The 5,394-nt window shown below is 33.9% G+C and overlaps 1 pseudogene; it reads right to left on the bottom strand.

The window, feature by feature from the left end:
- Positions 1–2,277: 2,277 nt before the first annotated feature.
- LOC142434897 (mitotic spindle assembly checkpoint protein MAD2A-like) lies at positions 2,278–2,929 on the bottom strand (annotated as a pseudogene).
- Positions 2,930–5,394: the final 2,465 nt, after the last annotated feature.

Below are 5,394 nucleotides of genomic sequence, written 5' to 3'. Positions count from 1 at the left end.
CCATGTCAGGAGGTGTTTCATAGTTTCACTGCTGTTATTTAGGGATGTACAGTATTCCATTGTGTGCATGTATGAGTTTCTTTATTATTCTATTGACAGGCATTTGGGCTATTCCCAGTTTTGTGTTATTGTGAACTGTTCTGCAATAAACGTGGGAGACCATGTGTCTATTCACGTTCTTTCTCATATTTATTTGGGAGTATGCCCAGCAGAGGAATTGCTGGATCCTTTGTTATTTCTCTTGCCTGTGGTTTTCGGTATCAGTTGAATCCTTTCCACAATAATTGTACATATTTATAAGCCCACCAACAGCATATAAATGTTCTAATCTTTATGCCCCCTTCCCCACATTTGTTGTTCTCTGAGATGTGTGTTGTTTTGTTTTAGTTGAGCGATCTTCGTGAGTGTAAAATGTTATCTCATGATTGTTTTGATTTACATCTCCTGGGTGACTAGTGATTATGATCATTTTCTCATGTGTTTGTTAGTCATTCAAGTGTCACCGTTTGTGACTTGTCATGTATTTTGCTCATCTTTTAATTGAATTAGTTACCTTTTCTTATTGAGTTGTTGCAGAATTCAATAGATTTTAGTAGTCTCTCATCAATTACGTCATAGCTCAAGGCTCTTGTTTTACTCTTTCAATGAAGTCTTGATGCACACAAGACTTATTTTTAATATGTCCAAATCATTTATTTTGTCTTCCACTGTGTGTGCTTCCTTTATTATATTTGGTAGTATATGTGTATCCCACAACACACCCTTAAATTTGTCCCAGTTTTATTTTTGATGAATCCCATAGCATTGAGGATTACATTTAGGTCACTAATTATCTTTAGATTTTTTGTGCATGGGGAGAGAGATGGATCCTGTTTCATTTTCTGCAGATGGGGATCCAATTTTTCCAGCATAATTTAATAGAATTTGGTCCTTTGTCATAAATCAGTTGTCTATAGCTGGATGTTTTTATTTCTTGGGTTTCTATTCTTTTCCGTTGGTCTATATATCTATCATTATACCAGTACCTGGTGGTTTTGACTACTGTGGTTGTGTATTAGGTTTTGAGGTTGGATAGGTCTGTTGTGAACTTATGCTAGGTGTCTTCCCTCTCTATATGAAGTTAGTAAATAGTTTTTTTCCATTTCATTAAAGAAAAAAGTTGGGATTTGGATTGGAATTTTTACTTGTAGATTTCTTTGAGTAGTATTGATTTTTCATAATATTAACTCTTCTTATCCATGAACATAGGATAGTTTTCCATTTGTGTAGGCCACTTTTGGTGTGTTATGATAATATTCTATAGATCTTTTGTATAGGTTTTTTTGTTTCTTTGGGTAGATTTATTCCTAGGTTTTTTTCTTAGCTGTGGCTATGGTAAATGGTACTGTTCTCAAGGTCTTTTTCAGAGCTTTTATTGTTCATATATGGGAATCCAATTGATTTCTGCTTGATGATCTTATATCCTACTACTCTCCCAAACTCCTCAATTATTGTCAACAGTCTTTTGAGGAGTTGTTCCCTCTTATAAAATCTTATTGTCTGCAAATAGCTAAGACTTCACTTCTTCTTTGCCTAATTGTATTTCCTTAATTTCTTCTTTTAAAGATACAAATTTAACTTTATTACACTTTCATTCAAAGCTTGATTTTATCAAACATGAAAACATTTTTAAAGAGTTATATATCACAAAAAGTTAAGCAGTACAAACATCCATAGCTCCATGTGTACAAGTTATATAAATGAAAATCAAATAATTGGAAATGTTTTTAACTTAGGCACTATACTCAATATAAATTGTGGAAGGTCCCTATGTTTTATTACATATGGATTCTATTATTTATATTCTGGATTCTATAAAAAATTCTTAATATTCACACCTTTAGTCTTAATTTAAATTAAACATCATCATACTATATTCTGACTCAAAATGTTTGAGTTAGGAAGGTATTTAGCTTTATAGTAAAAGTTTTTCCAAATATAGTTAACACGTTTAAAGGAATTCACGTTAAAAAGCTGATGAAATTTGTTAGCTCACTCTAGATCAATGTGCAATATTCTTTTGTGCTAATCTATTTAGACAAATATATTAACAAGGGAATATCAAAATCTCATTTAAATTATGATCTCAAGTCCATGTAATGTTAAAATTGTTAAAAAAGAATTTAGGCACAGTTATTAAGAACTCAAACAATGAAATAAAATATATCAACATAGTTCATTTAGTTTCAGAAAACACATTTGAGAATTGCAAGTACACTCTTTTCCTCATTTAATCCCTCAATCATTGACAGGAATTTTGTAGGCCATCATGCTATTTACTTTGTGGATTGTAGTAGTGAATGAATAAAGACAAACTTCCACAGAAGTGCTAATGAACTGTCATCCTGTTACTTCCCATTTTTCAGGTACAACTAAATCTTTATCTGTATAAATCAATAGGTCAAAAGAACAGGAAACTTCTAAGAGTGGCAGTAATGATACTGTGACTGTGATCTGTCTTATCACTGAATGCATTTTATCTTCTATAGCTTTCTGGGATTTTTCTCAGGATGCATGGTCATCTTTTGCAGTCTTGTCACCCTCAATATCAAAGTGCCATCATTCACAACCTCACCATTTTCAATTTTGAGATGACTACCACCAGCTTCTGAACATTTGTATAACCAAGCTTCAACCTATTCCACCACATTATTAAGGTATTTTGTGAACTCAAGATCAGTAGTCACAAGCAAGGGCAATCCATATTTTTCCCTCAAGTAAAAGTTTCACAAGCAAGGTCAATCCATATTTTTTCACTTGAGTAAGTTTCTGATGGATATATGCCATGCTGATATAAAATGTTGTTAACGTCAAATGAGAAGAAGTAGACTACAAATTTGGTACTCCCATTGAGGGTGATGCCCTCCTCTGGGGTAAGCTGAAGTTCCATGGCTAGTTCCACAGAAGAAGATGGGAAGTTTCATAAGGTTAATAAGAACCATGGCAGTTCTGGTTGCAGTTCCCGACCACACATTCTTTTCTTGTTTTCTAATGGTTCTGGCTAGGACTTCCAGCACAATGCTGAATAAGAGTTGGTATAAGAGGCACGCTTATCCAGTCCCTGTTTTCAGAGAAAATGATTTCGGTTGTTCCCTATTGGGCGTTATGTTGGCTTTTGGTTTTTCATATATGGCATTTATTATGCTGAGTAGCTTCTTTTATTCCTATATTATTGAGTATTTTTATTAGAAATGGGTGTTGGATATTGTCAAAAGCTTTTTCTGCATCTATATGGTGGATAAAATTGATGCTTTTCAACTGTTGAACCATCCTTGCATCCCTGCTATGAATCCAGTTGGTTATGATAAATTATTTTTTGGTATGTTGTTGGCCAGAATTTTGTTAAATATTTTCGTATCTAATTTCATAAGGAATATTGATCTGTGGCTTTCTGTCTTTGTGGCATCTTTGCCTGGTTTTGGAATCAGGGTTATGCTGGCTTTATAGAAGGTGTTTGGGGTTTGCCATCTTCCTCTATGTTCTGGAACAGTCATTGTAGAATTAGTTACCGCCTTTCCCTTAACACTTGGTAGAATTCCCCTGTGAAGTCACTTGGTCCTGAGCTGTTCTTGGTTGGAAGTATCTTGATGACTTTTTCTATTTCTTCTTCTGTTATGGGTCTGTTCAAGTTTTCCATATCTGCATGTGTTAGTATGGGTAGATGATGCATTTCTAGGTATTTGTCTATTTCCTTTAGATTATCAAACTGGTTGGAATACAGACTTTCAAACTTTTTAGAGAATAGCCGTTCATAGTATGGTGTTATTCTTTTTATTTCATTTGGATCTGTTGGGAAATCTATCTTTTCTTCTCTTACTCTAGATATTTGCATCTTATCTCTTTTTTTTCTTTTGTTAAGTTTGCCAGGGATTTTTCAATTTTATTAATCCTTAAAAACAATTTAATGTCTTGTTGATTTTTCCATTTTCCAGTTTATTTATTTTTTCTGTGATTTTTCTGATTTCATTTCTCCTGTTATTTTAATGTGCTGCTCTTGCTCTAGTTGTTGGAAGTGTGTGTTAACTTGTTGAATTTAAATTTATCCTCTTTATCATATGTGCAATGATTTCTATAAATTGCTCTCTGATAACGGCTTTTGCATTATCCCAAAGGTTCTAGTGTGATTTGTTACAATAATTGTTTGTTTCAAATAATTTCTTGCTTCTATCACATTTTATTTTTTGATGAGTTTTAATTTACTGAGATTCAAACTTCATACAATTTTGGTTCTGATGATTAGGATGTTTGTAGCCTTCTTTTCTCTTTTGGAGTTATGGACCACGGACAAACAAACATCCCAAAAGTATTGGTCACTTCATTAAGGTCAACAATATTTTTTAAAGAATCATTTTATTGGAAGCTCGTACAATTCTTATCACAATCCGTATACCCATCCATTGTGTCAAGCACATTTATACATTTGTTGCCATCATCATTCTCAAAACATTTGCTTTCTAATTGAGCCCTTGATATCAGCTCCCCATTTGCCCCCTCCTTTCCCACTCCGACTCCCTCATGAAACCTTGATAATTTATAAATTATTAGTATTTTGTCATATCTTACACTGTCCCATGTCTACCTTCACCCATTTTTCTGTTGTCCATCCCCCAGGGAGGAGGTTATACATAGATCCTTGTAATCAGATCCCCCTTTCTACCTCACCTTCCCTCTACCCTTCAGGTATCACCACTCTCACCACTGGTCCTGAAGGGATCATCTGTCCTGGATTCCATGTGTTTCCAGTTCATATCTGTACTAATGTACATCCTCTGGTCTAGCCAGATTTGTAAGGTAGAATTGGGATCATGATAGTGGGGGAAGGAAGCATGTAAGAACTAGAGGAAAGTTGTGTGTTTCATCGTTGGGTCAACACTATTTGTATTGGACTGTTCTTCAATTTTATTTTCAGTGCATTTTAACTTGAAGGTCTTGTCATTTTGTCGTTATATCAGACAATGTTCTGCTGCTATTCATATTGTTTTCAGTAGCTAATTCCTCAGAAGTTAGATGACCTTTCCTAATCTGTTCTTAGTCCAGAAGCTCTGCTGAAACCTTTTTGCTATTGGTGACACTGTTGGTATTTGAAATAGCAGTGACATAGATTCCAGCATTTCATTAAAAAAAATGAAAATGGCTTAGTTAGTTGCTTTTAAGAAAAAGTAGTCTCTTTAGCATTTTTGCAAATATGTTTATCATGTTCTCCACCTTCATCACTCTACAGTCACAGACTTTGTCTACTTTTCCCTAAATGTGTTATTTTTGAATATTTTAAAACCTTTTTATAATCCTTCCTGACCACATAATTCCTTTCCCCAACTCTTTTTCACTTGAAAAATGTCAACACATTTTTATGGC

This window comes from Tenrec ecaudatus, chromosome X (genome assembly GCF_050624435.1).
Source record: "Tenrec ecaudatus isolate mTenEca1 chromosome X, mTenEca1.hap1, whole genome shotgun sequence".
Lineage (NCBI taxonomy): Eukaryota > Metazoa > Chordata > Mammalia > Afrosoricida > Tenrecidae > Tenrec > Tenrec ecaudatus.
Note: the sequence above shows the minus strand (reverse complement) of the source record. Positions and strands in the feature narration are given on the sequence as shown.